Below are 10,333 nucleotides of genomic sequence, written 5' to 3' on the forward strand. Positions count from 1 at the left end.
GTTCTGAGGAGACTAGAGGATTCCAAAGTGTTGGGGTGGGATGAGGGAGAACTCTGGGGCACACAGAAAGCTGAAAGGGTAATCCAGAGTACACTAGAAGAATGCTAAGGGGTCTAGAGGGCCAGAGGTCTGCAGATGTAAAATAAAGGGCCAAAAGAGGTTGCTAAACCAGAGGAGAGGGCTACTAAAGGGGCTGCACTGGCAACCAGAGGGCTCCAAGGGGATTCTGAGGGGACTGCAAGGTGCTAATGGGTGTAAAGGACCAGAAGAGAACTCTAGGGAAGAAGAAAGGTTGAAAGAATAGTCCAGAGTGCACTATAGAGATCCTAAGCCATCCAGAGACTTTCAGGAACAAGGAGGGAATCTGAAGGGGTTTTGAGAAGACTAGCTGGTCCTGAAAGGGTCCAGAAAGGCAGAAGACTGCTCTTGAGCCCCATTCTGTCCAAAAGAGGTGTCCAGAGAGCACAAGAGGGCTCCTTGGGGCTCTAGAGGGCCAAGAGAAGACTCTGGGGCACCACAGAGGCCAAAAGAGTGGTCCAGAGCACAGCAGTGTCACACAGGGTTGTGTAGGACCAAAGGAGTGCTCTGGGTTGGAATAAAGGCCTTCAGAGAGGCTCTGAGGGGAGTCAAGGTGTGCTAGAGAGACTGGAGGAGGAAAAGACAGCTGTGAGGTACAAGGAAGGCTGCAAGAATAGTCCAGAGAGCACAAGAGGGATGCTAAGGAGTCTAGAAGGCCAACAGAGGTCAGCAGGTGGAAAATAGAAGGCTTAACCAGGGCAGCAGGCTGCTAAAGGCTGCTGAAGCACCGAGGGCTGCAGGGCAAGGAGGAGGGCACCTGGGGGATTCTAAAGGGACAAGAGGGGGGCTAATGGGTCTACAGGGTGCCAAGACAAACCTCTGGGGCAGAAGAAAAGCTAAGAGTAGTCTGGATTTCTATGGGGACTCCAAGATGCAAAGATGACTCTGGAGAAGAAGGAAGATAGCTGGAGGCTTTCTGAGACTAGAGAGTTCCTAAACTGCCTGGGCGGGGAGGCCAGAAGACAGCTCTGGGGCATGCCGAAGGCTGAAAGGATAGTCCAGCTAGACGAGAGCGGAGCTAAGTGGTCTAGAGGGCCGGCAGAGCTCAGGAGATGGAAAATAAAAGGCCAAAGGAGCAGGCCAAAGCAGAGCAGCGGGCTGCTAAAGGGACTGGACTGGCAACCAGAAAGCTCTAGGGCAGGAAGATGATCTCTTGGGGGATTCTGAAGAGACTGCAGGGGTGCTAATGGGTGTAGAGGGCCAGAAGAGAGCTCAGGGCCAGAAGAAAGGAGTGTCACACAGAGGTCTAGAGGATCAAAGGAGTGCTCTGGGGCAGAATAAAGGCCTGCAGAGGGACTCTGAAGGGAGTAGAGGGGTGCTAAAGCTGCTGGAGGGACAAAAGATAGCTGTGAGGCACAAGGAGGGCTGCGAGAGTAATGCAAAGTGCACAAGAGGGGTGCTAAGGGGTCTGGAAGGCCAGCAGAGCTCAGCAGATGGAAAATAAAAGGCCAAAGGAGCAGGGCAAAGCAGAGAAGCGGCCTGCTAAAGCGGGGTGGAGCCCTTAATCATGTTATCTGGTATGCGAGGAACCAATAGACACACAGGGTTGAAATATTTGTTTATTATATTTCTGTGCAGAGATAGGTGCTAAGTGGTAGATCCACAAAGCTAGCACACCTTCTCCTTTCCTCGTTCTTTATTTATACATACACTTTTCAGGGAGTACTTTACACGTTTTTCTATTAGTTACAGTTTTATCGTATCATGTGTTAACTCCATGCTTGCACTTTAACATTCCTATTAATTAGCACAAGAAGCTCAAAAGGTGGTAACATGATTACTATGTCATTATCATGTCATTCTGATCTCATTGATTTAGGGGAGTAATTTAATATGTTAATAAGTATTAATGAACTTATAGATTACTGGCTTATTCTACTGTTTTTGTTTTGCCAACTCTTCACATTGTTCAAAGTGTTGTTTCCTTGATGTTATTCAGCTGCAACTGGTCATCCTTCACATTACTGTGGTACAATAACCTCTCTCCCTTGTCCGTGAGTCTTGCAGGGTTTCCACAGCAGCGTTCCAGTAAGAAGACTACAACTCCTAGCATGCGCTGCAGACAAAAATGGCCTCCCAAATGCCCAGTACCGAAAGACTACACCTCCTACCATGCGCAGCATATGAAAATGCCCTTCCGGAAACCTGGTGCCGGAAGAGTTCAGATCCTGGCATGCGCGGCAGGCTAAAATGGCTTCCCGGAAACTCTTTGCCGGAAGACTACATCTACCGGCATGCAGAGCAAAACAATATGGCCGACAGGAAGCTTAGCTCTCCCGGCATCCGCTGCACACTGAAATGGCCGACCGGAGGTCAGATTTAAGTAGACTAGTGCTCCCGGAATACAGTGCGCGCAAAAAAAATAAATTTTTTTTTTTTAAAAAAAAAGCCTCCTGGAAGCCTGGTGCCGGAAGCCTACTGCTCCCGGCATGCTGTGCAAAACAACATGTCCGCCCGGAAGCCCGGTGCCGGAAGACTACCGCTCCTGTTTTTGGCATGCTGGGGGGGGGGAGGGGCGGGGGGCTGCAGCGCTCGGTGGTGTCTGCACCTACGGCACTTCTGTTCTGGCCTGCCCCCTCTCTGCTCCCCCTCACTCTCGAGGGCCGGAAACCACCACACAGCCCAGACTGCAGCCTTGCAATCTCCAGCACGGGCCTGGGGCTCCCCAACACCCTCTCGAGTAGCCCCAAGTCAGCTCCCACACTGCCCAGGCCCATGTGTTCCTCCCCAGTGCTTCCCCTGGAATCCCTTCTACCCCTCCAGGGCACAGTCCCAATCTGACCCTGGACCCCCCCTCACTAATATGATCTGCACTAAACCCCACCACAGCCCTGATGCAATATATTCATCTTTCCACCTCCAGCCCCAGCGCACCGCCTTCCTCCCCACCCTCTATGACCCTGATGCACTGCTCTTCCCCACCCTGTCCTTGCCTCCCACTGTCCCAATACATGCCCCCCCCATCCCCAGTACACTTTGCCCCAGCACGGTCCGCCTCAGTTCTGCTCCATCGCCCAGGACGCTCCCATCCGCTAAGACCGGCAGCACGTGCATGACCCGTAGGTCAGCCCCCCCTCAGCCCTGCTCACCTCCTCTGCAGTGCAGCCAACATTCTAGTCCCAGCAGGCAGTGTGTGGCAGCAGCTCCATTGTCCTGGACCAACACTGACATGAACTTCCAAATGCAGACCCAGCTGACAGCATGTACCCACTTCCTACCCTTGCAATCAGCCAAACAGGCCCCACCTGGGACTTGTCGCAGCCACAGTGCCCAGAGCTGCAGGCCATCAGGGACAGCTGGGACTGCCAGGGCAGCAGAGGCCCCCCTGGCTTCTGAGAGCAGCTTCCTGAAAGCTCAAGGCAGAGCCCTGGAGTGCACAGGGAGCAAAAGGGGACATTCAGGGCACAAGGAAACAAATTGAGAGCTGCAGGTGCAACAAACGGGGTGTGTGTGTGTGTGTGTGTGTGTGTGTGTGTGTGTGTGTGTGTGTGTGTGTGTGTACACACATTTTATGTATATATGTATGTATATTACAACGCAAAGACAGAGCAAACAGGGTGATTCTGGGAGTACCAAAAGGCAAAAGGAGGGCCCTGGGGCACACCCAGAAAGCTCTGTGACAAAACAGAGAACTCTGTCACGTGCTGCAGAGCAAGCGCAGGGCTCCGAGGCGCACGGCGGCCGTGGGGGCCAGCCAAAATGTGAACTGAAGGCTCCTGAGGGCATCAGAGGGCAAACGCAGGGCTCCAGGGCAAACCACAGACAAAGGGTTGCGTAGCCCTCAGCGCTGCCTCTGGGAGGCCGAAATAACAAACAGCCCTTACCAGCGGTCACCTTTCTCGCCCGTCGCGGAACACCTCCTTCTGCAGCAGTCGCTGGGGATGTCAGGGGTCCGCTGCGTTTTTGCTTCCTCGTTGCACTCCCTTCGTCCCTTAGGTACTAATCACAAAAAGACTGCTTGTCCAGCTTTCCTCTCTGTCAGCATTTGCTATCGTTGGTTCCAGCTCTGTAACAAAGAGAGAAGCTGGCATTTTACTCTCAATGAAAGCCAATGACAGCATTTACGCACGTTCTTTTTCTCTTTCCCGTATTCTTCTCCCTTTTGATACCTTTTCTTCCCCCCCCCCTTCTTCTCCTCTCCCCTCCCCTCCCCTCCTTCCTTAAAGGAAAGGTCTCTATTCAGCACTCTGCATCACGCGTTACAGGGTAAACTCTTTGGAAACACTGCGTACCGCAATTAGGGCTAGGTTATTAGACAGGCAGGCGTATCGCCTAACACTTAGCCACGCCATCTTCCGTGAAACCTTGTTTTTATCCTGCTTCCGTATTATCGCTACCGTTCCGTATCCCTTCTCAAACCCCGGCACGCACCCGCTTAACCGACAATTCCCTGGGTCTTTAACTACACGGAAGGAGGACAGCATTTGCTGCGCCTGTCTCCGTTTCAGACCCATTACCTTTTCGATTCAGCTCCCAGAGTCCTCTTACGCTCAGCTGCTTGCCTCACGGGTGACGACCAACGCGAACAGCTGGATCGCTAGGTCCAGCCGCTTCTCTTCGAGATGTCCCCTCTCGGGGGACTACCCTGCCAAACAAACCGAGAAGACTCATGAGGCCGCGAGGGTATCAGCTTTTAGACGCAGCCTCCCCGAGGCTTTTGGCGCGATTGACGTAACCGCTTCTCTTTGCGTTGCTCGCAGCTACGCTCGTCTACCACTCAGGACTAAACCGTTTCTACTTGAAGAGGGGACTGTTGTTTGTTTCAACTTTGCACAGAGTCCACAACCTGCTTACGCATCCTCTCTAGTCCCTTCTGCTTTCACAAGGCTTTCGGTAAGGAAAGAAAGGCCGTAATTAGTCGCAGCCATTCTCCCACCGGGCCGAGTCAGACATTTCTCCTGCTCTGAGGAGGTGCCTGAAGGCCAGGCTCTTTCCTGTAGCATCCCTGGGGCTTCCCAGGGGCCATCGGTGTTCTCTCAGGCTTTTCCCGGGCCTTTTATTTTATTAGGTGATTCCTCGGCCCGCCATTTTACGTTAGCCTTCCTCTTAAGCATCGTGCGCAGCACGGCTACCCCAGGCCGGCCACACCCTGCGCATACAGAGGCTTCTGAGAGGTGCACCAGAAGGAGAAAGAGAAAAATCGGTTTGCCACCCGTGCCTCCACCCACCAACATTCTCCACGCTGCGCCTGGCGGTGGGGGAGCCCTCAGGGTGTCCGGGGGCGTCTTTCTTCCATCCGTCCGCTCGCTCGGCCCGGCCACACTTCTCAAGGGAACAACTCGGGGCTGCGCTGATCGTACCTGACTCGCGATCTCCTTCAGCCGGCTTGCTCCAGACGGTTCAAGCTTCCCGTGACTCACCGGCGCTCCGGGCCACGCCTGCCGCAACAGGAGCCGACCTCCCGCCGACGCCGCGCCGCAACCCCGCTCCGGGGCCCGCCCGCGGCCCCGCTCCTCCGGGCTGCGTCCGCAGGGGCGAGTGCACTCTCCGGCCCGCGCCGGGGCCCTAAAGGCGCCACACGTCGAAGGCAAAGGCAGACCCACGCTGCGGCACACGCGGCGCCGCGCAGACCCTGCCCGGCGGGGCCGAGCCGGGCCCCAACCCCCGCCACCCCGAGCCCCACCCCGCCGCCTCCACGCGGCGACGGCCTCAGCGGGCAGGCGGCAGCCCGACGGGACGCGCTCGCCTCACGGCCGCCCCCACACCCTCCACCGCAGGCGGCCTCGGCCCTCGCTCGCCGCTCGCCGCCGCCATGCTGCGCCGCGGCGCCGCGCGTGCGCCGTCCGCGAGCGGGGCGCGGCCGCAGCAGCCGCCCGGCGGCCGAGCACCGCGCGTGCGCCGACCGCGGCCGCGGCGGGAGGGGCGGAGAGGGCTGGGGGCGGGACACGGTCGAGAGCCGGGGCGGCGGCCTCGCGTGCTCGCGGCTCGCTCGTGCGAAGCGCAGTCGGCCGCGGCCCCGCGGGGCTCGCCCCGAGGCTGCTCTGCCCGTGCCCGAGAGACCGGCGGCGATCAGCGAGCAGGCTGCGGTGCGAGGGTCGCGCGGCGCCGCTGCGGGATGGCACTGCCCGCGCCAGCGGGAAGCGGCGATAAGGAAAAGTTCCCTGCGCTACCGGCCCGTGAGCGCCGGGAAAGGGCGAGGAGCAGGGCCCGTGCGCTTCCCAGTGAGCGGAACAGCGGAGAGGAGCGGCGAACGTGGCGAGCGGCGCCGCGCGCGTGTGCGCCGGCTGCCGGCCGTATTCTCCGCCCGCCGGGGAGGCCGGTCGCGGCGGCGGCAGTACTGGCTTGTGGACACGCGAGGGCAGCAGGGAGCGGCGCGCGCGTGCGGCGTTCTGGTGCGGCAGGGCCTGTGGAACGCGCGGCGGTAACAGAGAGCCCGGCGGGAGGCGGTGCGCATGCGCGCGGTGTTTGGGTGGGCGTCGCCCGCCCGGAAGCCCAGTGCCGGAAGACTTCGGGTCCCGGCACGCCGCGCGAAGCGGCCACGGCCGCCCGGAAGCCCAGTGCCGGAAGACTACCGCTCCCGGCATGCCGCGCGAAGCTGCCACGGCCGCCCGGAAGCCCAGTGCCGGAAGACTACCGCTCCCGGCATGCCGCGCGAAGCGTCCATGGCCGCCCGGAAGCCCAGTGCCGGAAGACTACCGGTCCCGGCATGCCGCGCGAAGCGGCCATGGCCGCCCGGAAGCCCAGTGCCGGAAGACTACCGCTCCCGGCATGCCGCGGGGGAAGCGGGGGGCGCGTCCTCCGGCGCGCTTGAACAACTTTGACCCTACGCCGATTCCGTCCCGTCCCTCTCCCCAATACCGTCCGGGGCCCCTCCCGCGACCGGCTCCGGGCCAGTTCCGACACCTCCTCTGCCGCCCCGCACCCCTCCCCGCAATCCTGCCTAGGCCTTCCCCTGGGATCCCTCCTCCCCCATCCTCCCAGACACCACCCCCATCTGGCGCACGACGCCTCCCTCCTCCCCCCGCGCACCCTCTTTCTCCCCCGCCCTGCACAGCCCCGGCGCACCCCCTTCTACCACCGCCACCCCCGGCCCCGGCGCGCCCCGCTTGTGCCGCCTCGCCCAGGCCGTTCCCGCACGCCCGGGACGCGCAGCGCGCAACCCCCGGCCCCGCTCACCTCCTCCGCGCTGCAGACGCCCTGCCGCTTCCAGCGGGCGGTGCTCGGCCGCGGCTCGCTGGTCCCGGACCGGCCCCCGGCGCCACCTCGCCCCAGCGGCGGCTCCGCTCCTGGCCTGCGCCCACCCGGCCCCCCGCCGACACCGTCACGCCCCGGGCCCCACCGCCGCAGCCAAGGGGGCAGGAGCAACGGCCCTCAGCCCCCGCGGGGACAGCTGCGGCTGCCAGGGCACCAGGGGGCCTCCCCCCCCCCGCCCCGACTCCCGAGAGCAGCTTCCTGAAAGCTCAAGGGAGAGCGCTGGAGCGCACAGGGGACAAAAGGGGGCATTCGGGGGACAAGGGAACAAATCGAGAGCTGCGGGTGCAACAAACGTGTCTTAAATATGTAGATACATTTTATATATGTACGTATGTATATTACAACGCAAAGACGGAGCAAACAGGGTGATTCTGGGAGCACCAAAAGGCAAAAGGAGGGCCCTGGGGCACACCCAGAAAGCTCTGCGACAAAACAGAGAACTTTGTTGCGCGCTGCAGAGCAAGCGCAGGGCTCCGAGGCGCACGGCGGCCGTGGGGGCCAGCCAAAATGTGAACTGAAGGCTCCTGAGGGCATCAGAGGGCAAACGCAGGGCTCCGGGGCAAACCAACACACGGACAAAGGGCCTCGGGGCACACCAAAGGGGCCGTAAGGCACGTCGCAGGGCTCAGCGCGGCTCACTTAGCCTCGACAAGAGGCTCTTAGCCTGGGGAAGACTGAGGGGGGATCTTATCAAAATCTATCGGTATCTGAAGGCAGGGTGGCAAGGGGATGGGGCTAAACTCTTTCCAGTTGTCCCACGCGAAAGGACTAGAGGCAACGGGCACAAGCCGAACCACAGGAAGTCGCGCCCGAATACGAGGAAGGATTTCTTTCCCGTGAGAGTGACGGAGCACTGGAACGGGCTGCCCAGAGAGGTGGCGGAGTCTCCTTCTCCGGAGATATTCAAAACCCACCTGGGTGCGATCCCGTCTAACGCGCTCTAGGTGACCGTGCTCGAGCAGGGAGGTTGGACTAGGCGATCCCCAGAGGTCCCTTCCAACCTTACCCGTTCTGTGATTCTGTGACGGCACCGGCGCCTGCAGGCTCTCCGCGGCCCCGCGGACGCCCGCAGCTCTCCCAGCTCCAGGCACGCGGGCCCCGGCCCCAGACAGGCCAGGGAGCAGGCCGGTGCCCTCACACGGCCCTGGAGGGGGGGGGCCCCGGCTGCCCCCACGACGATGGGAACCACCCCCAAGAGTCCCGAGGGTCCAGGCCACGCCAGGGCAACTCCCCACAGCCCCGGGAACAGCACCTCGTCCCCTGGGAACCGCAGGCACTCCAAAGCGCAAGGGGCTCGGCCACCAGCTCCCGGCCCCGGGCGCACAACGTGTAACCTCCTCCCCCGGGCGTCATCTTCAGGCAGGGGGGCGTCCGGAACCACAGACACGACCGCAAAGAATAAAGCGGCTCTTTATTCTTTTACTGGGCAGGAACGCCACCTGGGAGCGAGCCTGCCACGGAGCTCAGTGCCGGCACGCTTCCCCTTACCCCGTGACACCTGAAGAGTCATCGCCACGCCAGCGTCCGTCCGTCCGTCCGTCCGACCGTCCGTCCGTCGGGGAAGGGTCAGCTCCCGCCGCAGCCCCCGAGGCGGCAGGCGTCTGCGTAGCCGACGGCCTGCCCCTTCTGCTTTTTCCTTCGGGGATAGGATTCAGCTCTGAGAATTGGAGAGGACAACGCCTGAGCTCGCCTGCCCGCGCTTCCGCTCTACCCCAGACCAGAGCCCCGCGGAACGCTCGTACGGCTCTCGGCTCGCCCGCCGCACATCGCCCGTGTCTGCGTGGTGGGCCTGCACCGTATCAAACCCAGGCCTCAGCTCAGCGCACAGAGCGGAGCGCTAGCACAGGGGAAGATGCCAAACGCCGAAGGAGGGCTTGCAGCCCGCTGCTCGGGCTTCAGGGCCTACAGTTTATTATTTACGGACTTTTCCCTCATCAGGAAGCCCTAAGCCCTGAACCTGAAGTGACGAACCGCACATCTTGGCACCCAAATGGTTTCTGAGGCTGTAAAGTCTCGGGATGAGGTTGCATTTTCAATCCTGCGCCCTGATCGCTAAATGAGGGACCCGTGAACTGCACCTGATAAAGACCGAGCCCCACAAAATAAAGCGAGAAACCACAACCGCGGCGTGAGAGACCCTCAGCAACAAACTACATAAACCTCAAGTGAAAAAGTCCAAACCTTTGCTTAGCTTTAAGCAAGGAACGCCACAGCACCCACGAGCATGAGAACAGTAAGAAGCGGCCAAAGAGTTTTGCCCACGCCTTAGGAACCTTCATTTAGAAGGGCAACAGAACAGGAAGACATGCACCACAGTCCTGTTACAGTTGCTGTTTAGAGGCTTGGGCTTAGCCGCCACTAAAGCATAAGCACGTGCGCAAATCGTGCTGCCGGATCGCACTAGGCCGCGCGACCACTGAACGCACCTGAAACGCCGCAAGTGCCGATTCATCTCCCCCACAGACCATTGACAGTTTTGCTCCTCTCGGCTCCGCGGGCAACCATCCACGGCCAGTGACACCCGTAACCGCCAAGGGCAAAACCACTGCCACGTCCCAGCCCTGCTCACACGCAACGCAGCCCCAGGACTCAGCTGCATCCACGTCGCAAGCCTGGGCTCGCCTTCCGCTCATCTTCGGCGGCCAGACGCAGATATCTGCGGAGAGCTCCCAGCGACGACAACGCTCTTTCGACGGCCAGACATTACATTGTGCTCTCCGTACGTGTGGAATATCTAGAAGAACCCTGTCAGAGAGTACTAGGCTCTGACCCTGACCCTCAACGCGAATCAAACCACCTGGGAGAGTCTCGTTTTAGAGCTTTTTCCCTCCCAAACCTTTAACGATGGTTTCCTAACCTGGGCAGATGCAGTGCCCCCCCCCCCCAGCATTGTAACAGTTTTCATCCTGGGATCCCAAGTTGCTCTTATGACGTGAAGCAGCAAAGCAAGGCAAAAGGCAGGTGGGGTCCCGGCTTACTCATCTTGCCACAAAAATTCTTATTTTAGGCCTCACCGCTTCCTCCAGGTAAACAGAGCAAAATACAGCTCCAAGCAGGCAGC

The 10,333-nt window shown here is 60.0% G+C and overlaps 1 long non-coding RNA gene across 1 annotated transcript; it reads right to left on the reverse strand.

The window, feature by feature from the left end:
• Positions 1-3,049: 3,049 nt before the first annotated feature.
• On the reverse strand, positions 3,050-5,540 carry LOC134135936 (uncharacterized). Its single transcript, XR_009957387.1, has 4 exons — positions 5,379-5,540; positions 4,536-4,663; positions 3,903-4,084; positions 3,050-3,445 (listed from the first exon to the last, which is right to left on the reverse strand). It is a non-coding gene; the product is annotated as an uncharacterized LOC134135936 (long non-coding RNA).
• Between the last annotated feature and the right edge of the window lie 4,793 nt (positions 5,541-10,333).

The sequence above is a fragment of the Rhea pennata genome, chromosome 2, assembly GCF_028389875.1.
Source record: "Rhea pennata isolate bPtePen1 chromosome 2, bPtePen1.pri, whole genome shotgun sequence".
Lineage (NCBI taxonomy): Eukaryota > Metazoa > Chordata > Aves > Rheiformes > Rheidae > Rhea > Rhea pennata.